The sequence below is a fragment of the Anoplopoma fimbria genome, chromosome 17 (assembly GCF_027596085.1).
Source record: "Anoplopoma fimbria isolate UVic2021 breed Golden Eagle Sablefish chromosome 17, Afim_UVic_2022, whole genome shotgun sequence".
NCBI lineage: Eukaryota > Metazoa > Chordata > Actinopteri > Perciformes > Anoplopomatidae > Anoplopoma > Anoplopoma fimbria.
Window position 1 is genome coordinate 12,637,376 of NC_072465.1, and position 26,463 is coordinate 12,663,838.

The 26,463-nt window shown below is 40.7% G+C and overlaps 1 protein-coding gene across 1 annotated transcript in view; it reads left to right on the forward strand.

Moving 5' to 3' along the window:
• The window catches only part of fhit (fragile histidine triad diadenosine triphosphatase), a 357,159-nt gene continuing 330,696 nt past the window's right edge, over positions 1-26,463 (forward strand). Inside the window, exons 1-3 of the mRNA XM_054616913.1 lie at positions 1-81; positions 9,271-9,353; positions 24,247-24,331. The gene's annotated coding sequence lies outside the window, so the exon portion shown is untranslated. The remainder of the gene's footprint in view (positions 82-9,270; positions 9,354-24,246; positions 24,332-26,463) is intronic.

Consider the following 26,463-nt stretch of genomic DNA (forward strand, 5'->3'; position numbering starts at 1 on the left):
GTCGTGTTTTCCTGTCTACAGCGCGGACTTACAACAACACTTCCCACAATGCAATCGCGTTATTCTGCCCGTCAATAGAAGGTGAGTGTATGAAGCATGTATGTATTGCTTGAACGTGCTGTTACAAATAACATCTCGTGTCAGTGTTTACAGGGGACTTAAAACGCCTCGGCCGCTAATCGTTCAGCTCAATGTAACTGCACAGAGCCAACAAGCTAACGCATTGGGGTTAACGCTAGCTCTGCTAACGTTACGTTACAGTAAGCCAACACATCCGCAAGCACGTCAGTCCCTTTAAATTAGCCGACTGTCCGCATGTGGTGTTACACGTAGAGGAAGTGTTTAACAGCCGGTTGTCCCCAGCGTCCTAAAACGATAGATATTTATTACTACTTGGCTTTTTGTCTTTCAGCTTCGGCTAATTAAATAGCACCTATGCTGCGGTTTGATTAAGGCTAACGTTAGCTAACGTTTAGCCTGGTGTTGTGTCCAATACAGTTTCCCTGCCGATGCGTGTTTCCCCCGACGGCCGGTGCTGAGACAACATCTCATCTCAACAACTGTTTTACGGAGTTCCTTCTATAAGCCGAGTTTAGTGATCTAGTGTTTAGAAAGTGAGTCTAGTGATTCACAAAGACGTGTCCAGGATATTCATTCATGATTATGACATGATATTAGTCTGTAAGCAAAACACAGACACGTTTCCTCAATTTGTTTGGTGGGACGCAATGAGAGAACTGGTTTGTAGAGGGGCATCACCACCTGTATGTGGCAAAGATAGCTAAGCTCGGTCCTCTTTGCGTTCAGGTGTGACTATAAATTCAGGTTTGAATTTAACGTGGGATCAATAAATGTATTACTTCTCATTTCTGCTATGAAGGAAAGTCTCATGGAAGATATTACAATATGTCCTATCTGCTTGTTCTTAATTGGAGCAATTCTACTCTTACTACTCCTCCCTAGCTTGATGTAGACCTATTGGTATGCCTGAAAGCATTTAGTTCTATACTGTTTAATGCATCATGGTTCTGTAACTTTATAAAAAAATGGAACCATGAGTGAGGTTAAGAATTCTTGCCTTTGGTGTTGCTTTTCTTGTTATACTGTTGATCCAGAATCCAAACAATCACATCCAAACACTCGTAGAGACATTCCCACAACACAGTGTAGAGTGGCCATCCTACTCAATCTTGTTGTTAGATCACTGATTTGCATATTAAGTGTGCTAATGCTCCACATACCCCATACAGTGAAAGGCCCTTTTTTTTAAAAACCACTTCCTTGAAAAGAAGAAGTGTAAATAATGCATGTTCCAGCAGGTTGAAAATAAGCTGTACCCTCACTTTTTCGACCATAAACATGAATTGTGTGAGCAACTGAACGAGATCGTTTCTAAGTTGGAGGCGATAGGATTCGGCGGTTGTGGTGATTTACGCTGCCTGCTGTACTGGCAGTGTGACAGGACTATACTGCACTTGATGGATGGTATGGCCATTGGATTGGAATTATGCATTGTTTTTTGGTGATACGGAAAAGTCTCTTAAATGTATTTATCTTTTTTGACATCTGAAACTTGATTGTGTAACACACACTTCTAGGGTTTTTATGATAATTGAGACCTAATGTAAAGCACATGACCACCTGCAGAAGGCCTGGAACACCTCTGTGTGGATCATTTTAGAATGAGCAACAGTTTTCATGTGAATGGAGGTCAGCATATCCCAGAGTAGGCCTTTAGTCTCTAAGGTGAAATCTCTTGACTGCAGTATTGGACAATATTAGTTGCTCGTTAGGCCACTTAGCAGATTCAGAAAATATAGATCAACAAATAAAGTATGATTAAGTCGTTTATAATTTATGATTGTATTTGAATATAATTATGAATCATTTCTCTGTACCTTCAGAACCAGCGTTGTGTGTAGTTTCAGTCAGTGCTATCATTGCTTCTTGCTTTCTCACTGGAATTCCATGTGTCATGTTGGCTAACCAGAGCTGACAGGCTAAGACAGGCATGTCTTAAGACGTTCTGAAAATGCTAGGACAAGCGCTGCATACAAATTTACCTTTCATCTGTGTTTTGACTGGTTTCCAGCAAGTAGCTCGAGAGCCTAGAAAAGACATCTTCTCTCTCTCTCTCTGTCTCTCTCTCTCTCTCTCTGTCTCTCTTTGTGTGTGTGTGTGTGTGTGACATATAACTCAAATTAGGGAATTGCAGCTGTCACTTGAGGAAAATAAGTGCCATTTTGAATACATCCATGCCCTACCATACCATATATCATTCCATTAGATTTCTCTAATTTGTAGTTGTAAGACAATTTTAGAGTTGTATTAATTTCCCTTTTGATGAACTATGAATTAGTTTCTCCCCTAATTCCTGACACCACAGCATAGTTAAGGTTAGCCTCATGAAACAGTCGCTGTCGGCTAAAATTGTGGTTGTAGATAATAAAATATGGTTAAAGTTAACACTGAATGATGATATTTGAAAAGGGTCTTCTGCAATGCCAAACCCACAGAGATGAGTTCTATGGAGCTCTTATTAGCCTCCTGAATGATTGTTTTGGTTGTATGAATGATTCAGGGTTCAGTCTTCACCCTCTGGACGACTCTGATAAACCTGACACGCTCTGACAAACCTACTGTACACAACCTTATCTTATCTGTCCGACACCAAACAGACGACATGCAGAGTTAATGAGGAACGCTGGTGAAGAAACTGAGCCAGGTGGCCAGAACCACAACTCCACAGGAATGCTAATGCCGCTCTGTGTCCTCTGGATGTGTCGGTACAGTTGGCAAAGAGCCAGTTTGCCATGACTAGTTTAGAAGGTCCTGTGTCAGGGCTGTGGTGTGTGGTAACTTGTTGGAGAGTTTCCCCCAAATTCAGTTCATGCGGCTAGTGTGGTGATAAACGGCTTGGAATAAAAATAACACGTCTGAATTTATGAATTAAAAAAAAAATCCCTTAAAAACCCAGTGAAATGAAAACTACATGTCCCAGTTTGAATCCTGTGTCCCAGTGTTAACTGCTCAGTTATCTCTTGTCATATGCCAAATGTATGTAATGAAATCACTATCACTGTGGTTTCTAATGTTTGAGGAAAAATATTGCAATCAAGTGAGACTTTGGGCGACTAGCTAGCCACAGTGGTTATATAAAACCGGACTTCACCAATGGATCGGAGTAGCTAACTGAGCAATATGGAGACACATCTAGAGATGTGTGCCTGGATGTCAGTGGACAAAAACTTTGTTTTCATTTCCCAAATAATGTGGCTGTTGTCCATCTCAGGGGATCTCAACCTCTAAGGCCCACTTCTGTTGTTAAAACATTCTATAGTTGCACCTTCCCCAATACATGAGAAAAAGAACAAACATAACACACCAAAAACACACTGGGCTGTAAATATGCTTGTGTCAGCTGTAACGCCCAACAATGAATATTGTGCTTTCCCTGACCCATCACTGCTGCTATTATGAATCCAAACCTCACTGGGACTTTACTTACTGAGGTGAGGCGTCCTCCACCTCACGGCCACTTGGAGTCATTCTAGAGCTTTTGCATTCACTGTCTCAAAACAAACCTGGCTGAACTCCAAGTGTTGAGCATCGGCCATCAGATTCTTATTTGGGCAAGCTTCAGAAAGGAGATTTGTTTGTTTAGTATATGATGGATACAGATATTGCCAACAATTCCAGTGTTGCTTCTTTAAAGGCTGTGCACACCCACACTGTGTGTGTTGAGTCACTTTGGGTTAAATAGAGTGTTGATGTCTCTGTGTCCCCACAGCTTTGCTCTGTTTGGGACGGTCTCTAGTTTCAGTTCTCCACCTCTGATGACCTTTGTCTCATACAGAGAGAGTCCCAAACAGCATTCTGTGTCAGTCTGACGTTCTAAAGGGAAGACTTCCACATCAGCAGAACATAACATGATGCACAGCAGACTATTAGGGCAGTTGGATTTTTTTCTTGAAACGCTGTCATTGTATTCTCATTATATGGCCACTTCATTCACACTATTCAGAAAACACAGGTATTTGGGATGTGCACATATCAGCTGTTAAAGTCCAGGGATTTATCAATTAATTCTGATTAATGTATGGTTTACGTGATCAGATGAGACATGCAAAAAAAAAAATCTTAAAAAAAGTTAATTATATATATTTGTATTATCTGCTGACGCCTGCATTTTGTTTTATCATTTACATAAATAATGACATTCCACAATAAATTAGTGCATAGAGGGTTAAGGGTTACGCCCTTGCAGGAAAGTGATGGAAATGTCAAACAAGCACAGTCTCTATTCAGCCAAAAATAGTTCAAATCACCTGTGTGGGGTTGCCATCGGAGCAGGGTGTGGACATAGACTGCTTTTTAAATGTCTCTCAGAGTGGCCAACGTATCTGATCTACTATATGGCCTTTATTGTGTTTGTATTTTTACCTCCACCAAGCCTCTACCTTGTGAACAGTGAATTTCTCATATCTGACTCTTTATGCCGTTGGGACTTTTGGCTTCTAATCAAATACTTACCGATATTTCATACAACAAGAAACTGTATGTCCAATGTGTTTGTATCCATATTCAATTCAATTCAATTCAGTTTATTTTGTATAGCCCAGAATCACAAATTACAAATTTGCCTCAGAGGGCTTTACAATCTGTGCACATGCGACATCCTCTGTCCTTCCCTCACATCGGCACAGGAAAAACTCCCCTAAAAAACCCCTTTAACAGGGAGAAAAAAGGAAGAAACCTATGGGAGAACGACAGAGGAGGGATCCTTCTCCCAGGATGGACAGAATGCAATAGATGTCATGTGTACAGAATGAACAGCATAACAGAGATACAACACATTCAATGTATATGACATAAAGTATTCATATAATAACACTACTTATAATAACAGCAGCAATTATTATAGTAGAATTATAATTATGAAAATAGTCCTCAGTGTCTCAATAACGTTGAATCATTTTTCATTTGGACTGGATCTGGCTTCACTTTGTGTGTGATCAGAGGCCGAGGTGCAGAGAACTGTCTGGGGGTTTGAGCGACCAGCTGGATTTGATCCATTTTCAGAATAATTTTTCACCCAATCTCAATGGTGCTGTTAAGGAAACTCACATGACTTCTCCCACCTCTATTAGCAGCCATCTGTCCCTAGGTCAAAAAGCTCCTCCTCTGAGCTGTCAGTGAACTTGACACAAACACCTGCACTAAGCTGGTAAACACATCCAGCCTTATTAACATTCTTACGATTACATTTTATGAATTGGATTACTGATGTCGATTTTTGAGTGCTAATACAAGAACCTCTTGTCAGGGTTTTTGTTGCTGCTGATTAGGCCTGGGTATCAGCACACCATACCTTTTTAAGTGATCAACAGAAATAAACCAGTACGAAGTTGTATCAAAACTTCTCCAGTCAAACCATACCTGCAATTGGTCCTTTTTGTGCCCAGATCTAGCAAAAAATACCATTTGTATGGTTTTGCTCGCAGCCAATCACCACAAGCTTCCTGGAATTAATGCAACTCTGAACATAGAGATGTCTGAGCCAGCAGCTAGCAGCTTACAGTGATGACAGGGCGAACAGAGGGACCTCGATTTTACGTTTTCATGACAGCGTGGTTACTGCATGGTCAGTTGGAGGACACTGTTATCAGTGGCAAACGCTGTATGAGTGCCATGTAGAGCGCCGGCGATTAGCTAGCCAGTGGGACACATGATGAGTATCAAATGAAGTACTCTATTGGTATTTGTATCACTTTAAAGTAACTACAAGGAACTTTCATTTTGTGTAGAATTTTGCTAGTCAATGTTGACCAAAGTGTCAGTGATTCTGAGCACCAGAGTCCCTTTAGAAATCCTCTGATTTGAATGCAGCCCTGGTTCTTGTTCCTTCTCTCCAGTGGGTCCAGCAACACGGTCTGGGCCTCAAGCAGCCCGATCCTCATAGTTACTTTAAGGGTACTGTTTTTTAGCACTGGCATCATCATTTTTTCAACAATACCCAGCCTTCTGAGGAGTGATATTAAGAGCAAATATTCACTATTTTAAATGGACCACTGTCTTTTCTTGTAGTTTGTTCCAGTGGTAACTTGTATTGATATATGGAAGCTTTGTGGAGCCAGGGGTGTGTATTTCCATAAAGCATTAATAGTGTGCATCATTAGATCACTGACACCGTATACCCTCAGATCCCCTGACCTGCTTTGCATCATAACTTCTCATGGAGATTTGCGAACAGGGACGAACAAAGTAAGAGAGCCTGTATCAATTATGCACCATTTATTCATGCCACAACAATGCCTCGCTCAGTTGATTTGGTTCCTTCTGCTTCATGTATAATTCAACAGAAACGCGTCCATTCTCTCAAAGCACTGCATTTTTCCCGGCTCGTACGACATGCAGACATATTGTGTTGGTGCATTGTTGTGCGTCATTTCTGTCCCGGACACACATACGTTCTCCTGTTGGACGTTTGGAGGAGCATGCTGTGAGGGAGCTGCCTTCAGACCCACATCACATTCACACACATTACATTTGTTATCTATCTGATTCATCACATTTGCACAGATTACACTTTGAATGTAGATGATTTAGAGAAGTGACAGCTTTTTAAAAGATAACTGGGCAATTTGATTCAATGTTTCCATATCTCTGAGGATCACATTTTATTATCAACAAAACAGTGCATTGAATTTGATTATATAGGTCGGATGGGGGAAAATAATTTGTTCATTCATACATTTTAATAATCATAAATCATAACAGCAGCAGATTTACAGTGTATTTTTGTTTTGTTTTTTATGTTGATGAAACTTAAAAAAATATTTTAATGTAAAATTTCTCCTAGCTTGTGTTACAATCATGGCTTTTGCGAAGTCAACCTGTTTCTAATTGAATAAAAAATGATTCTAATTGGAAAACTTCCAAACCTAACCACAACATAGTGTAGGTCAAGGATCAACAATTGGGTTCAACTGTGGGCCAGTGCACTTCAGCATTGGCCGACTTCTTTGTACAGCAGGGACGGGCTAATCAATACTGCTGGATCAATACTCCAATAGTGTAGAAGTTAGAAGCATTTTGAATCATCAGTTATACCCTCCTACCTTCAGGCTGTAACACCAGGCAGTTTGCATGCGTTGGTTAGGTGTTAAACTTGTGTTTCCACCATGTGGGGAAATAGGACGCTCACCTGTAGCCAGGTTAAAGAAAAAAAACAAAGGTCAAGAAATACAATGACCTCATACAAATGTTGTACGGTGGTGGTGAGTTTCGTACATGCGCCATCATGCTGCAGATATGAAGAACCTCAGGCAACCAATCCTGATGAAAGGGAGTGAGCTTTGTTGTAAGCATGTATAGGGAATGACTTCTGTAACGCGGAGATAGTGGTTGATATTTCCTGACTTCTGTCACTGGGAACAGTGTGTCCACATAGCGCCTCTTCCTGGCAAAAAAGTGCCTGCACTGTGCTGGGGAGTGCTTCAACGCCGCGTTTCCATGACAACAATATCTTGACAACATATCACCACTCTAACCACGTTTGGAGTATTGCTCCTTTGCTTTTTATTATCTATTTTGGCTACTATCTATTTTTATTACATTGGTTTTTCACCATGAGCACCTAACGGAGGATGCCAGCTTGATACTTTGTATGGATGAGCTTGTCACTGCTCACTCTAACAGCCGTGACGTAAGAGCAAGGCGTCACAGGGCGTACTATAGTAAAAATCAAATCACCCTCCAGCAACATTCAGTGTCAGCCCGGCAGATCTGCTCCCACAAATGGTTGTTTCGGTCTTTGATAGTGTCTGTCTGAAATATAAAGTTAAGGACAGACTAACCGCCAAAACAAATTTCTTATCTACTACAGTGACACCAGCACTTTTCTGAAAAGTTCTGAAATTTTCAACTTGAAGGGCTCAGAGCAGCCGCACAAAATAGGTGGAGCGCTCAGAAGAAAGACGCTGCGTGCAACTCCTTTTTCTCTAGGCGGCTGCATACCACCAGATACACTCTCTCCTCATTGGGACAGTTGGAAAAAAAAGACCCTGGCGCTCAGTAAAGGCACTTTGTGGACACTGGCCCTAAATCATCACTCTATGGAATGTGACATTATGGAATCTACATTATTTTCTTAATTATATAATTACTTATAAATGCTTACAAGTAAATTAATCCATTCCTTAAAAAAAACAAAAAAAACTGATATAATTATATAAAAAGATTGGTGGCTGCATCTTATGACATATTTAGCTGGCCCGTGTCACGTGACTGTGGAAATCTATGTGACATTAGAACACAATGTGACTTTTGTGATAGGTTAACCGAGATCGGAACTCATCTGTGTCCATAAATATGGGTCCACACTTCGCACTTTAATGCAACATGCCCAATCAGATAGTGATCAGATACATTTAGTGGTCAAAGAGCGTCTGTAAACGGTGGTAAATGCGATCAATTCTTAACTGTTATTGTTGCTGCTTAGTCTTCCTTCCTGCAGTATTAGTAGACTTTTATATGAAAATTGCGTTTGATAAACTGTCTGGATTGTGTCCACATGCTGTCCACAACTCACTGAGATTCAAACTCGATGTGAGCCTGGTCTGGATCCCAATGTGAGGTCCGATATTGGAGCGCTCAGACTACACAGTTACTGTGTCCTAGCATGATCGGATGACAGAAGTCACATTGGTCATATTAATAGGGATTTACATGATCCCTGTACAGTAGATCCTTCTGAGAAATACAAGTTAAGATGCAAACTATAAAATGGAAAAGTTAACCTTCATCAGGAGGCTAACGTTGGCTAGACTTGGCCAACCATTGCTGTTGAGATACTTGACCTAAAATGGCTGAGGGAACTGGTCTAATTTGGAGCGGATGGCAAACACACATTTAAAGCTACATGTTGTCAGGGTCCTTCAGGCTGTGTCTCTAGTCCTTGATGGAAATGGAGGCAGCTAAAAGTTGGAGAGTGGCTACTTGGGGTAAAGATTGCACAGTTGTAATTTTTGTGTGTGTGTGTGGGTGTGTGGGTGGCTCGCTCGTGCGCGTGTTTTAGTGCATGCACACTGCTAGAGGTCAGCGGAGCTGGCAAATGATTTTCACTGCGAGGTCGTTAGGTCAGCGTCAAGGTGCGGAGAACGGGGCGCTGCCGGACCCCAAGCTGAATATCAATGCTCCACCTCTCCCCCTTGGTGGGTCTCACATTTACATCAAAAATCATATCCATTCCACTTTCTTCTCCCACAGGCAAAGAGAGCAGAGCAGCAGCTTCGTTCTCTCTCAGCAAAAAGCACAAGCCGTCCACTGCAGCACCGAGTCATCTTTTGCAGGTAAAGATTACCAAGCTACACTAGCACACTGCCTGGATTTGAACCAAAGAGTATGTGTGATTTGTGATTGTTATGGTTTGAATGTCTGAGCCAGATAATAATGTTTTACACTTGACAGTTCACAGAATGCTGTTTAGAAAGCTTCATGGCAGTCACCGTTTTCTGCCCATGTCAGGGCAAATGAAAATCATCTTGACTTGAAGGAAAGTTCATTTTTTAAATGGATTGCTGAAACCAGTGATTTGACAGAAAGAGCAGTGCATCAATGAGAAGTTTAAGAACAGTCAGTGCTGCATTACTCAAAAAACACACTTTAAAATGGTTGACACTTATGTGAAGTCGACACAATTTGTCATTCAAGGCCCGTCCCTTTTAAGTTGGAGTATTCATCCTCAGTAATACATTCATGTAAATCAACTGTGATGCAAACAAACCCTTGTGAGCTGTGTGCAAGCAAATGGCAAATTCAACAGTATTTATGAGCTCTCAGCGCTTTAGACGGAAGCACTCACTAATTCTGCCTCCATTCATTAAAAAGGTTAAGTGTGTTTGAAAAAGGAAACATAAAATACATTAAAGTCATATATCCAAGAAAAAGCGTATAAGGCCTGCACTTCTAGTGAGGTTTCACTTCTAGTGAGGTTTCACTGTTTGAGCTTTGACTTAAAGCTGAACAAACCACAGGGGCTGCACGGTGGTGTAGTGGTTAGCACTGTCGCCTCACAGCAAGAGGGGCCGGGGTTCAATTCCCAGGCTGGACAGCCTTCTGTGTGGAGTTTGCATGTTCTCCCCGTGTCAGCGTGGGTTCTCTCCTGGTTCTCTCCGGGTTCTCCGGCTTCCTCCCACAGTCCAAAGACATGCAGCTTAGGTGCATTGAAGACTCTAAATTGCCCGTAGGTGTGGATGTGAGCGTGAGTGGTTGTCTCTATATGTCAGCCCTGCGACAGACTGGCGACCTGTCCAGGGTGAACCCTGCCTTCGCCCATTGACAGCTGAGATCGGCTCCAGCACCCCTGCGACCCTTAACTGGATAAGCAGGTTACGGAAAATGGATGGATGGATGAACAAACCACTCGTTATATCACATCATTGGTTACGCCATTAGGAATAATAGGCTGGTTCAAGATGAACTGTGCCAATCCTGGAGAGTGGGAGAGATCAGGCGGCAGCAGCAGGGGGTGATGACAAAAAGCTGTGTATATATATCTATATATATAGAATATATAGAATATATAGAAGATATGTGTGTAAACATGTGTGTATCTGGTATTGTATTCTATTGTTTATTCTCTTTATGTCTAGCTGTTGCTCCTTTTTATAAGTGCAATTCACACAAATCTTTACTACTATTATTATCAATCACAAAAGATATGATTGTTAACAGATTAAACCTTCATTGCATAACATGACACGAACAGCCTACAAACTACGTTAACTATAACAATTACACAGAAAGTTAGGATTTTCTACAAAACGTGCCGTTTGCCGGTGATGGAATCTGAGCAGGTCTGGCTGATATGGAGTCGGTCTAGTGGGATCAGAGAGCAGTGGTGCTGTTGTCGTGTCTGGCTGAAAGGACCCTCCGTGAGTGAGAGACAGAGAGCAAAATGGTAGTACTGAGAGAGGAAATATTGAAGCAGGGGCGAAAAATGAATGAATGTAGAGTGATGAATATAAATGAATCCACAAGGAGTAGATTAACCTGTATTGTTTCCTGAGAATTAAAAGGAAAATAGCCAATTTACCATCAAAATGCTGTTGCAGTGTCCTTATGTGTTATTATCTTTGCTATTTTAAGTCTTTAAAAAGTCAACCAAATGCAAGAAACAAAGTCTCTGAAACTCATGTCTTCTGGACATCGTTGGTTGAAGATTTCCGGACAACATTTTATACTGTATTTATTTGGGCTCACTTTTTTTGCAGTAACGTGGACAAATTAATGGGGACGAGTCAAAGTTGTGGACCATTTAAATGCAATAAAAAGGGTATAGTGCAATACGATCTTTTTGAATCCACAATAACATGCTTATTTTGTTATGCCCTTCAGCTGAATCTATCCTGTTAGTGTTGCTGCGGCGGCTCGCATTTCTTGGCGGAAGCTTAGTGTATGTCAATGTCAGCGCTCGCTGAATGGGGAAGAAAAAAGATGCCACAGTTGCTTGTCTGCAGATCCCAGCAGAGGATTGTCATTTATCCCCACTCTGTAGCTTGTGCCATTAATCCACCTGAAAACCAAGGCCCTCACTCTCACATACATTAACTAGTTAGCTCATGGTCGGGCTTGGTTGTTTCTGTACAGGCAAGAAAATATTTTACTGCAAGTGATTGCCAATGACAACAATGTTGGACAGGCAGATAAGCCAAAATATAATGAGAGAGAGAGGAAGGAAGATTGGAATTTACTGTGAAGAAGAGTGCTCACAATGTCGTCGATTCTTTGATGCAGTTTACGAGTCATTGATATAATCTGAAAAATCACACAATTTTCCAAAGTGTCCTGGAAAACAATGAGCTTTCAATGAAAATAATTGAATGTGCAGTAAAATAATGATCAGGATGTTATATGAACTGACTCATTTCAGATGATTTTTTGCAGCTGGCTGCACAGTCTCTGTATTCCTTCGTCATATATGGCTAGATCTGCAGCACACTTAACCCTTTTAGATCCCCTGTTATATTGTGCACCTCTTTAACAATCAATGCTAAATAAATAAAGAACAATTTGATTTCTGCGTAATTTCTATCTTAATCCATCCATCTTTTCTTCCTGTTAAACAAAATATAATGTGTGCTTAATTAAGACGGTATCAATCAATTTCAACCAATAATATCATGACATCCATCCATCAATCAATCTGCAACTTTTAGCAACGTGTGAGGTGTATAGTGTGCTACATTCTAATGTGAAGAAATATATTTAAATCACTCTTGTAACTGTACAACGCTCAAATATTCCGTTTCACTGTGGAATATGTCACAGTGCAGGAGCTTAAGACAATCTAACTTCTGTTAAGATGGGACTTTCAAGGCCAATGCTATCTTTTTGACAATACAATAAGTAGTTGGTCCTTTATGCATTGGGACAAAAAGTCAGGCTGTGTAGTTGTGATGCATCAAATAAGTTTTTCAGTCCCAAAAGTGATACCTGGGCTTTGGGTACCGGCAGAGTCAATTTAATACCAGTGTGTAATTTATAAGCTTAATGCCTTCATTGTGTGGAGGCGACATGGATCACTCTTTTATGTGTAAGGCAACATTAGAATTGACTTAAACATAACATTTGTAAAACAAAATGTAACAATTGAATACATAGAAATACATTTTCTTAATTGTTATTTATTGAAATGATGCTATCTGATACCACATCAGCCCATTGTAACCAATATCCACTCCAGCTATTTGAGTCAGTATCAGACTGATATGGTATCGTTGCATCTCTAGTGTGTAGCCTAATATCCTTAGGAGTTATCTCCAAATTGGACAGTATCTGTTCCTCTTGATTTATGTCCAATGCTGACTTTAAGTCCCACAATATGAAGTTGTGTGTCCTTTATGTAGTGAAGCTGAAAGTAAAGCTGTCAGTGTGCTTTATCAGAAGTGCTTCTCAGATGGCTGAAGAGCTATGAGAGCCCCTCCCCCCCACAGATTTTCGATGTTGATGAATAAGGAGGCCTGCCTCCCACAATTTCTGTAACCTTCCCAAACCAATGATCTGACGTCCACGCCCACTTCATGTTGTGATAAGCCAGCTGTACGGAGCTGAAAAGGAGCCAGGGTTTGAACTTATCTCTCTAGATGTTATTTTTCCATTTGTCACGCAAGTTCTCTCACTTTTTACATGTACAATCAAATGAAAGAAAATGTCTCCCAAGAGAGAAAATGTATGCCGTTATCCCCATATTTAAACAATATTCATCACCCCCTCTCGATGAAGCTAATTACACTTTTGATAACAACAAGTTGTATAAGCTAGAGAGATCATATATGTATATATGTATGCATATGTATATGTGTGTGTGTGTATACGTTTGTGTGTATATGTATATATATATATGTGTATATACTGCTACTCCATGAAGCTGCCCACGATGTCACTAACTGCACACACTGACGAGATAAAATCATTTTTTTAGAAAAACGAAAAGAAACAGAAAGACGGTCTACAATATTTGTTTGAAGGATATATCCAGCATATCAAACTGGTTCAGCAGTGAAAACAGGTTTAAAAGCTAAAGATAGAAGCTAAAGCTACAGATCACAGAGTTGAAGTGAACCACCACATAGAATGGAGATGGAGACAGAAGACAATGATGTTAATGAACAACACTGTTCCTCTAAAACTGGGTAGGTCTTTATTTACTGTTACAATCATTACAATACATTCAGTATACCTTGCTGGCAGATGCTATGCTCTGATTAGCCAGTCTGCGTTCCAGGGGTGGGACTTAGCGAATGGTCATTAGGCATGTGTTATGAGGGATCATGACAACAGTATGTTGGGAACACGTTGATTTGGAGAAGAATATAGCTGTGGATCCCCTTAGTTCCAACGCGGTGAAAAAAGTTAATGTGCAAAAGGGAACTGGCCACTCTTACATTGTGAGCCGCAAAAAGATAGTTAAATAAAGTAGATAGGCATGGAAAAATGACAAAGGCACTCTTCAAAGTTGCTGTCATTCTGCAGTCACTGTATTATTGTTCAAATGTAGATACAAATAATAGAAATGTGTCTGGTGACAGAAAATGTATAAAATGTGGAAAGAGGGAGATTAGAGAGAGAAGGCAAAAAGCAGAGTGTTGGTACAGAAATCAACTGCTGCTTGTTTTTGTCAGCTGCCTTCCTCAGGCTTAAACAGAGCTGGCCAAGCTCTTTAAGCAGGTATGACTGAAGTCAAGATATGTCTGTCTTTACTGTGCCACCTTCTCTGTTTCACAGTGAAACTAAGCATCCACATCCTCATCGTTTTACTACAGCCTTCAGTGTAACAGCCTAGTCCTGATTATCTGTAAGTTGAAATGCAATGTGCATTGCTTTCTGGATTCTCAGGGATGTCAAATCAGAATCTTTCTAATTCTTCACATGCAGGCTTTGAGGAGGCTATGCTTGTGTTAGCTTGGCAATCAGACTGCATGGCCATTTAATTCCACCTCATTTTTTAAGTGTGACAATGTACTCATGTAAGACATTTCTTTTTGGATATTTGTTTCTTATTTGTCTTTTACCAAACAGCAGTTTTTCCCTATCCAACAGATATCAGGTGTGGCCAACCAATAATGGATATCTGTTTGTTGTATTAACCAAAAGTGGATGTCTCACAATGTGAAACTCACTGTGTTTAGCTACTCCACTAGCTAGCTGCAATAGCTACATGGTGATAGCAAGTGACATTTCCATCCTCTAACAACATTTTCAGACACAAAGGCTGCATTAGTGGTTGCTAGGTGCAGTTATCATATTGCTGTTTTTTTTTTTACACCAATCAAGAAATATGGCAATTTAACAATATAATTTATCATCTTATTTTTCATATTACATTTCTACATGATAAATACACTAGATATGACATGTAAGTAGTAGAAGTGGTAAATAAGAAGTCCAGCTTTGGCTGAAACCAGCTATGGTTGTCCAATCTGACTCTTGACAAGAGTATTAGAGGGAAAAATGTAGGCCAATGTTAAATAAATGGATTACCATTTGATGGCACAAACCTAACCAGTAGAGCAAATTAGGGACAAATCTGTCCCTACTGGTCCGCCTTAATTTCTTAAAACAGACGGAATCCACTTAGACATTTGTCTTAGTTAAACAAAAATCAAACACAAATCTTCTTTAAGTTTTATGGCTGACTTTATTGTGGAGGATTTGAGCAATATATTATCATTTCATGCATTATGACTCCCAGCTGGTGGATCTGTGCATGCTACGGTGAACAAAGATAGCAAATATTAGCTGCAGTAAATGCCAGATTTATTCATGTAACGTCAAGATTCCACAACCAGAGGCCATAAAAGCAACAGAGCCTGTCAAACTGCATTTATTTGAATGAACTCATTAGTTTTACTTGGTCACATGTAAAAAAAGAAAAAGAAAAATGCTATTAAGTATTTTAATTGGATTAACATGATGACAGGATTGGATGGAGGGGTTCTGAATGTGTCACTCTAATGATTGCATGGATAATAGTGTATTATTATGCTGTTATGTGCTTTAAAAGGCTGAAGACAGATGAACATTTTCTGTTTCATATAGTCTTTTTTCCTTTAAAATATCACCTGGTCTTGATTTCTTGATGCATAAGGAACATTCCACTGTTATCTCGTTCAGAAACATGCATTGTCCATTATACATCAGCCCATGACCATGGATGTATGTGCACTCCATACACTGCTTCTCAGTCCGATATAATAGTAGTATGCAAAGTAGAAGCAAAGCAGTACAATTAATTATACAATAGGGAAAATATACTTATTGCACTGTGCTGATGTGGTTGCAGTGCAAGTTTTTAAAAAATATATATTTTCAAATGCCTAAGTTCAAACATGCTCTGATTAATGGGAACTTTACAGTACTATACAGCACTGCTGGCAAACTGACTTTGATGATGTACTTTCTCATCTTCAGAAATTCCCCAAACTGATTAGTCATCCATACTGCTGCTTGCTTATGTGTATTGGTTTTAGCAGGCACTAGAGGGGCAAGCATAGCTTTTTCACTTGACTGGTGCACAGTGGGTCTAAGGATCTTAGTGGGAGCAGTATGCTTTTCCTCAGACATGGAAATTTCCCGCTCTGACAGTCCATCACTCATTAGATAGAAGCATGATCAAGGTCACTCTGCGTCCCGAATCATGCTGCCTTGGGTGGAGCTCTGCTGGAACGGGTCCAGGTCCAGGAGCTTCACTGCTGAATCCTCCTGCGTCTGTCATGCATGTTGAAATAGCCATAAACATTCAAGCAACTCAGGAATACTCCTAACTCAATAAACTGACCCCAAAGGGTATTGGTGTCAACTATGATAAGAGAATTTTGAAGTCTTTATAAGGAAATGTCTTTTCAGTGCTATCCTTTCTCTTTTCGCCAAGAAGACATAGGGCCATTACTTAGGAAAAGACACCAACAGACAATTCACTGTGGCCATTACTGATTGACTTTCTATTGATCTGGTGCATTAAAAATCTTGTGTTCACATAACAGCAAAGATGGACCAACATGTAATATGATGGCGTCAATAGTTTCACCCTATTGAACAAAAAAATTACGAGAATGTAAAGACATTATTTACCAAGGTGATGAAGTTAAACAACATTGGCATGTCAACCCATTGAAGTGGACCATTAATTCCCAACACATGTAGAACATCTCCCCTGGTAAATATTTCAATAGGAGGCTGTATGTGGTACGGTCCTATAATTAAACTTGACTTGAATCAAGGGGCACATAGTACATATGTATGCTCGAGTTAGTCATATGAAAATACTTTGTGATGCCTTTGTGCCAAGAGGACTCTTGAAGAGCACTTGCTGTTGCTGTAACATAAATCTATTGAGCAGAAACTGTCAGCTCTGCTAATTTGATTTATTTTCTTCAAGCCAAAGGAAAAGAAGAATCTAGATGCTTTCATTCTGATTCATCGTAATAGTCAATAGTAATGAATTACTACCACAATAGTTATTATGTTTTGATGCCAAACACCCACTGTCAGAATATAAATACAGAATATGTACTTAAGTATGTAAGTAGGTGAAGTCTGTCTAAAACATGCTGTTTTTTAAAGTGATGTAAGATGATAGAAGTTGAAGATCTTATTTGAGTGGTGCTGTGTTCAGGAGGACTTGGGGATTGTGTGTATTGGACTTCATTTAAGTTATCTCAGCCTTGACCCTGTGTGGGTCAGCTGTCCTTAAACTAGATTCAGCCTGCTGTAATAAGAGCAGAAGTTTACTGATTTTTGCAGAGTTCAATAAGAGATCAAATCAATTTGAATATGCTTTGATGTCTATGTGTGACATTTTAACAAAACCAAGACACTTAATGCCTAAAGTTGAAGTAGCTGAAATGTGAACTATTCATTACAGACTTAACTTAAAAGTTCCATCCATTATCTTCCCCCTAACCCGGAGGTGGGTCGCGGGGGGCTGCAGGCTTAGTACGCTATTCCAGATATCCCTCTCTTCTGCAAAGTTTTCTCGCTCTTCTCAGACCTATATATATATATATATAATCTCTCCACCGGGTTGTGGGTCTACCTTGCGGTCTCTTACCAGTTGTGCCCGGAAAACCTCAAAAGAGAGGCGTCCAGGTGTCAACCTGATCAGATGCCCGAACCCCCTTCAGCTGGCCCCTTTCGATGCACAAGAGCAGCGGCTCTAATCCCAGTTCGCTCCAAATGGTTTGAGCTCCTCACCTCTAAGGTGGCAGTGTTGCTGACGCCACATCAAACCTCTGTCCATCCCCCCCCTTCAGCAAAACCACAAGATACTTGGAACTCCCTCTCTTGGGGCAGTGACTCATTCCAAACCCAGAGGACACAATCCACTGTTTTCCAGCAGAAACCATGGCCTCAGACTTGGAGGTACGGACTCTCAGCCCAACTGCTTCATACTCAGCTGCAAACAGCCCAAATTGTACTGAAGGTGACGGTCTGGAGCCAACAGAACCGAGCTGTCACTTTGGTTGGACCACAAGGGTTGTAACAAGGATCCCGGTACCTGATATTCGGGGGGTACTGCTGGACGCCCATTACCCTTCCAACAGCCCCGCAAGGGTAAAGAGCTGGTCTGCTGTTCCACCGCCAGGACGGAATCAGCATTGCTGCCATGCGTCCATGAATAAACTTTCAAGACATTCTAGTCACACAAAAAATGGATTTGACCCCAGTTTCAAGTCGAGCAATAGAATCTTAATTTTTTTAACCTTTTTGCAATCCCCAAAGTTCTGCCCCTCTCAACCAATTATATAATTGGTAGAGCTCCAATTAAAGGATGAAAGCAGAAAAAGGTGAGCATTGGCTGAGTCTTTCAACCTGAAATTCAAAACTCATCCAAAGTTCAACACCTACATATATGGCATAAAATACACACCAAACCATGCTGCAGGTTCTTAATCATACATTGCTGTCAACATAATAATCCCAATTAAACATAAAGGTTTGATCTGTGCAGCTGTTCTGTAAATTCAGCCCTTTAACGCTCTTTTTAATCCCCTGCTTTGGTCATTTTTAAAAGTACACATTTCTGTCAAATCATCTTGGCTTTCTCTCTTTGTAAACCTGGATTCTTACTGTTACTCTCTGCTTGAATGTATACTTATTGAGTATGAATTATGGAATTATATGAAAATATAGATGTATCAGTTATGTCAGTGTGACAGAGAGAAGTAGGCCTTACCACCTTGCTCTTGGCTTTACCTTGAGCAGCTCTCCGTAGAGCACTTCCTCTCCTCTGTGCTGTGTTTCTGGTACTTGTGTGACGGTGCGTCCCCTGAGATTCTGCCCCAATTGAAGTGACTGAGGACTAAAAAAGCCTTTGCTCTGTTAAATTGAAGACTGATCTGACATGATTTCTACCTCTCTCTTCTTATTCCTTCCCTTTTTGTTGTCTCCTAGTGTCCTCCTTCCGTCACTCTAATCAGCCCTTTTAATTACTCTCGCTATCAGCCACCCAACGCCTCCCTGTCACCCCTGGGAATCTCTGCCTGGGAAAGGAGAGAAATGTAAAGGGAATGCAGGGGGTGATGGCAGGCAAGGGGCTTATCAGTGAGGCTATGGGGAGACTGGGGGCTGTGGTTTTACGAAGCCTTTGCCAGTCCAACAGTGACACTGCCAGTGCAGCTTCCTGCCTGCTGAGCAACTGATGTTGTGATAAATGGGCTTTTCACTTTCTCAATCCAATCCAGCACTCCACGTCTTCTTAACAGCACAACAGAGAGTCAGGGAAGAGAGACTAAAAAGGTGCTCAAGGGCTTTGGTCTGATATACAATAAGATCAAACAACTTTATTTATAGAGTGCTTTAACTTGTTAAACCTTTGATTACAAGATATCCCTTGTGGTTAACTTGATAAAACTGTGCCTACTTCTGGTAACAGCAAAAACATTTTAATGTATATTTCCCTGACTTTTATTGATCAGAGGGCAGCAAGCCCTTTCTGCAGCTCCTCTGTAAGAAATGCAACAGAAAAACTGGCAAACATACTGTTTACTAAGATAATTCATGACACCATGATATTTTCATTAACAAGACTAAGGCCATGTCGACAGTACAGTTTCCATTTTAAAACGCATATCTTTTGCTACATTTAAACTAGAGGTTAGTGAGTCCACACTAGCCCAGGGTTTTAGGACACCAAAAAACGGATAATGTTTAGAAACGCTCCCGAGGAGCCTAAAACAGGGGTCACCGGCCTTTATGAGAGCTACCTGAAGGAGAGTAGAGAGTAATATGGAGGGCTACTTGCTTGATATAATCTTCCTGAATAGATAATTTAATATGCTACATATATGAGTAGACTGTCAGTCTATGTTCACTGATTACTGTTAATAAATCCTCACAATCATAAATTATAAGTTTCTACAAAGTGGTCATAGAAAAACAATTATTATACATATATATTTATTACACAAGTTTCACATTGTACAAAGTTGAGTGTCAACCAAAGCGTTTTACCCCAGCTAGCTAAAACGCTGGGAACACTTTCAGCTGAGAGCTTTGCAGTTGCTATGATACGGGATATCGACAAACGCCCAGCTGGGAACACTTTCAGCTGAGAGTTTTGACTTGATGAATGTTAGTTAGAGTCTGATCACCTTGATGTTGCATCAGTGATGGGTGAATGATATGTAATATACGGGATATCGGTGAAAGTGAAGGTAGATTACCTGCTCTGATGAAGAAAAGGCTGAAGCATGATACTATGTGGGTGAGGAAACATCTCGACAAGTAACTTAGTTTTTAACCGTACAGACAATCTTAAAATCTTGTGCTCTAAAGCAACCTGGAAACTTGTTTTGTGCGCTGTTTGTACCTACTGTGTGTACTTTACTCAAAATCCTTGGTTCTATTTACTTTTCTGACTTTTTCTTGTTGTTCAGCCGAATACAACAAATGAAATAGCTTTTCTTTTTGCTGTCTCGAGGTCACCATCATCTTTTTTTTTTGTGCATGTGTGCACATCAGACCCCTGATTGTAATTTGCATAGAAACATCGCTCTGCGGCCCACGTGCAAGTCCAAAGCTGTCAGCGTCTTCATTCATACTGAAATATGATCAAAGCTTGGTTGAGAAAGCAGTCTCACGAAACATTGTCTTTTTGGTAGCTAGTCTAGAGCTTTTGATTACATCACATGATCCTATGATCATCTAGTTAATGTACCCGCGTTAGCACAAGTACACAGGCATTGTCAGATCAAGCCAGTGGACCTGATGACATCAGCCCTAGGTTGCTGAAAGTGTGTGCTGGACAGCTGGCAGCTCCTCTCAGGCACCTCTTCAATCTCTCCCTGAGGTTGAAGAAGGTGCCCACAATCTGGAAGACGTCCTGCATTGTCCCGGTGCCGAAGAAGAGTCGTCCCAGCGGTCTTAATGACTACAGACCTGTGGCCCTGACATCACATGTCATGAAGACCCTGGAGAGACTGGTTCTGCGGCACCTGAGGACCCAGCTTACAGCTTTCCTGGACCCACTACAGTTTGCCTATCAGCCACACATCGGGGTGGAGGACTCCATCATCTACCTGACGCACAAGGCCCTCTCTCACCTGGAGAACCAGGGAAGCACTGTGAGACTCATGTTCTTTGACTTCTCCAGTGCTTTCAACACCATCCAGCCCTCCCTACTGAGAGAGAAGCTGCTGGAGATGAACCTGCACCCCGACACCACTTCCTGGATCATAGACTACCTCACAGGCCGGCCACAGTACGTCAGGGTGGATGGCTGTGTCTCTGAGTCTGTGATCAGCGACACCGGCGCACCCCAAGGAACTGTACTGGCACCGTTCCTCTTCACTCTCTACACCTCGGATTTCCGCTTCAACTCTGGTTCCTGCCACCTCCAAAAGTTTTCCGATGACTCCTCCATTGTTGGATGTATCACCAGGGACAACGAGGAGGAGTACAGAGGACTGATTGAGAGCTTCATCACATGGTGCAGAAACAACCACCTGAAGCTCAACATCAGCAAGACCAAGGAGCTTGTGGTGGACTACCAGAGGAACAGAAGCCCCCCTGTCCCTGTTTTCATTCAGGGAGGGGAAGTGGAGAGGGTTGAGTCCTACAAGTACCTTGGGGTGCAGATTAACAATAAACTGGACTGGACACACAACACTGATGCCCTCTACAGGAAAGGACAGAGCAGGCTGTTCTTCCTAAGGAGGCTGAGGTCTTTCAATGTGTGCAATAAACTGCTCAAGGCATTCTACCAGTCTGTGGTAGCCAGCGCCCTCTTCTTCGCTGTAGCGTGCTGGGGTGGTGGCATCAGGACTGGAGATGCCAACAAACATAAGCTGGTGAGGAAAGCCAGATCTGTGGTGGGTCTGGAGCTGGACAGTCTGGAGTCAGTGGGTGAGAGGAGGATGAAGGCCAAACTCGGAGCCATCCTGGACAATCCCTCTCACCCTCTCCATGAGGAACTGTGGCAGCTGGGCAGCTCTTTCAGCCATCGGCTGAATCTGCCAAAGAGCAGGGCAGAGCGCTTTAGACGCTCATTTGTGCCCACTGCCATCAGACTGTATAACAACAGCGGAGATTTCTTATTTTTGTTCTATCTTTATTTTGTTGTATAGTATGTGTATTTATTGTCTGTGTCTGTGTAGTTGAGCTGCTGCAACACTCGAATTTCCCCCATGGGGATCAATAAAGGAATATAATAATAATCCCCCAGGACTGGAACCCAGGGTGTAAAACCAGAGGACATAATTTTCCCAAATGGAAGGACAGAAGCGTGGGTGGAGCTCAGGTTTCTAATGGAGCAGTGTGGGGACATGAGTTCACAAATACATGCAGGCAGCGACCATGCAGTGCTTTATGAACAAACAATAAGTATTTGAGGTGACCGCTTGTGTGTTTTAGAAGCCTTGCTATGGTGTTTTGGGCCCGCTATAGGTCAGATAAAGACATATCAGTGGTTGCAAAGTATAAAGTGTTTACATTAATCAGTGTGAGCAAATACCAGATGTAAACAGAGTCAATGGAAGTTTGCTGTGCCAAAGATGTATGGCTCCATTGTGCAAGTTTGCCTTCAGTCTTGAGCTTTTCATCTCCACTAAAGTAAATGTTAGAAATATTATGTTTTGCCTCCCTGGTGAACCAAGGTACACGCAGCTATTTTTATGTAACTGTGTGTACCTTGGTTCACAATATGAGGAACAAGCATTGTCATATTCCAGAGTTAGCTGAGGGAGCTTTTACCTCACACGCAGACCAATGACACAAAAAAATACATCATGATTTAATGTGAATTAAAGAAACATCAAGGAGTAAATATTTAATCTGCAGGACCTTGGTGTATTTATAACAGTATTTAGGCATGTGAATCTCAAGCAATGCAGTTAATTAATTTATGTATTTTTTTATTTTTAATGGACCAGTGACATAACCAGTGACTTAAGAGAGAGGTGGGGCATGCAGGAGTATTTTGGAATGTGGAACCAAAACAAAATCTTGACAGTATACATCCTTTCTTTAGATTATTAGTCTTTGTTGTTTTAATTGTTGTATTGCAATTGAAGCCATCCAAATTGATGTAATAAAAAATCTACAAGTCCTACTATCCAGGTGTGCCCCTTTATGCCAGCATGGAGCAGGGGTTCAACAATATAGATCCAATAGTTAATTTACCTTTACTGTGGAGTGATATAGGTGAACAGGACTACGAGTCTACAGCCATACAATGAGGCTGAGGCATAGCCATGGTTTTAGCGAAAGGCTTACATTAGCATGCTAACAGGGGTAATGTTACGGGACTATAACTATGGCTCAGAGTCATACAACTATAGGATAGGGTTAGGCAACATAATGGATAATCAATAATGGCAATCCCCAATGTAATTAGGGTTCATCTGAGGGGACCATGAATGCCTAAACAAAATGTCATGGCAATCCATCCAATAGTTGATATATTTCACTCACCGATACACAAGCAATGGACGTATCAGCTGTCTGCCATTTCAATTCCTGGCTCACATCACTACTGTGGCAAAAAGTTTGCCTGCATTTTAATTTAATCCCCAATACGTAACCTTTCATGCAGTCAGTTTAGATCATACATATGACTTTGTTGCTCTTGCGCATTTCACTCCTACCACTAGCAGGTGTGATGCTGCAAAAATAACGCACCCCTTGTTGAGTGTACAATATGTCAATTAGCAGCCTTTGAATTTTGATTTGTTCAAACAAAAACAGAGTACAAGTAAATGTATGTTTTTAACAATACATACGCCAAACATACTGTCAAGTTATGTGTTACTGGGTTTTACTTTTGCTCCATTCAGTTTAATTTATTTTTCTGCCCCACCATCTTTAAAAAGACATTCCTTTTTACTAAACAAAACAGTACTAATAAATGCCCTAGCCCTTAGCTCATGCAGCTTTACTATGATATGATGTAGGTAACAATTCCATCATGTGTATGTGGGTGATTTAACTCATTAGCAGAGCTACAGGTGTAACAAACCTGTTGGGATCTGTCTGGGGGCGCCTCAGCTCTGTTCGTCAATAGTGAAGTAGCTTCCTGCCAGAGCACTGCTGTCACACTGGCCTCGTCCTTAATCATTCAGCGTAACATCCTGGCTCACGACCCCCATATGTTTGATCACAATGTGACAGAAAAGTCTTATTAGTCCTCCGTACCCTACAGTAATTAAACTTGTCTTGTTATTTTCTATTCCCTCTTCCCCCCAGCCGAGCACTGCTTCTCGCCATCCGTTCCTCCATCCTCTCTATAATCATCCTTCTGCAAGGCCGTGGGAAGCCAGTGAGTTTGAAGGTAAGTGTATTTACTGCATAAAAGACAATTGATTTTCCTTTTTTTCTTTTTAAGGGATGTAAGAAAGCTGATTACAGACAGAATTCACAGTGGAGGTTATTTTCCCATCCTTTCCTTCAGTGCAGACTGCTGCACAGAGTGCTAGTGAAGCATTGAGCATCGGTAGGGTGGTAACAGATGGCAAGTTCTGCTTCTGGAAAGTGAAGCCATTGCAGAAGTGCCTTAAACCTGCATCTACTGGCCACCAGGGGGCGCCTCCTCTGGTTGTATAGAACTCTATGAGAAAATGACTATTTCTCACTTGATTTATTTATTCATCAGCTTCCAGCAGAACTGTGAAATACTGCAGTATAAAAAGCCATTATGTATTTTTAAGTTGTTTTTTCTTTAGATGATGTTTTATTTACTGATGGAACTTGGGAGTTGAAGGATCTTTTTTCAACGTTTTGAGATATTGCAGGTAATGCTTTCACATCTTCCCAACCTGAGTCCTTTTATGTTGTGGACGTGCTGATACAGTTTATGAGGTAAACACAGCTACAGCTGATGCTGTCTAATAGAATAGCACTGCATGAAGTTTCAGCTTTTGTTGATACTCTTTTAGAGAGGTGTGATTTCACTTCATGTGCATCTTGGAGGATGTAAAATGTGGTGATGTGTTATGGGGATGATATCTAATATTTAGTCAAATTTTCTATATAAATGGGGTTTACAAATGATTATTTTGGTAATACACCTGTTCAGTGCACACTTGGACTGCATTTGGCCTACATTCAATTTTGTAAAATTAAACCAATTTCAATGCGTATAAGTGACTGCTGAAGAGCAGAAATTGTAATGGTATATTTTGTATAGTAGTGTACATTTCGGGCTTTATTAAAACACAAGTATTTGGGGGATCGGCTTCCAGCATGTGGTGGGGAGGGAACTGAATCATCTTATTTAAAATTTGAAAAATGTCAACACCACACAGTGAGTCATGGGAGGTGATTCCTGTTTCATGTTGAGAGAATTACAAAGTTTGTGCTGGTTTTAATACTGTGATAAAATTGTTGCACACTAGTGCATGATTGGCCTTTGGTTCATGCATAGTTAAGCCGCTACATCGTCCTTCATACAGTTACTTGGTCTAGTACTCGTAATTTATTTCATATATCATCCTTCATGAAGTAACTTGGTCTAGTACTCGTAATTTATTTCATATATCACCCTTCATAAAGTAACTTGGTCTAGTACTAGTCATTTATTTCATATATCACCCTTCATAAAGTAACTTGGTCTAGTACTAGTCATTTATTTTATTTCATATATCACCATAAAGTAACTTCATAAATTTATTTCATATATCACCCTTCATAAAGTAACTTGGTCTAGTATTAGTCATTTATTTCATATATCACCCTTCATAAAGTAACTTGGTCTATATCACCCTTCATAAAGTAACTTAGTCATTTATTCCATATATCACCCTTCATAAAGTAACTTGGTCTAGTATTAGTCATTTATTTCATATATCACCCTTCATAAAGTAACTTGGTCTAGTATTAGTCATTTATTTCATATATCACCCTTCATAAAGTAACTTGGTCTAGTACTAGTCATTCATTCAATCATTGTCCTTTTTTTGCAGTTCAGGCAGTTGTTGCTAATGCTGAAATAGTCATGTTCCTTCGATTGGTAAAGTGTCCTGTCAAGGGCTCGATTTTCTAACGCCTGAATACAGAGCCAAGAGGAAATGCAGCAGTAGTTTCTTCTCAGACCACCTGAATTACAATATGGATTATTATGAAAATTATGATATTTTAGCCATAAGTGTAATGCCTATCCGGGCTTTAATACTCTAGTTTTGGTACCTCTTCTTGCAGTTGTGTATAGCAGTAGCGGGCCGTGCATTTCACACCTAGGCCTTCAGTGATGTCCTACACAGTCCTACCTGAATTAATCCACCTCTTAATGCCATCATTATGACGCCATGGCTCCAGAAACTACACTATTTAGACAGAAACGCATTATAACTGGGCATTGCATCACCTTAACATAGTCGAGTACAACAGAGTTATTTTAATATTTCCGAAGCATTTAAAATCAATAAATCCGCATTTACAATTAAGAGTGTTAAACTACCAGCTTTA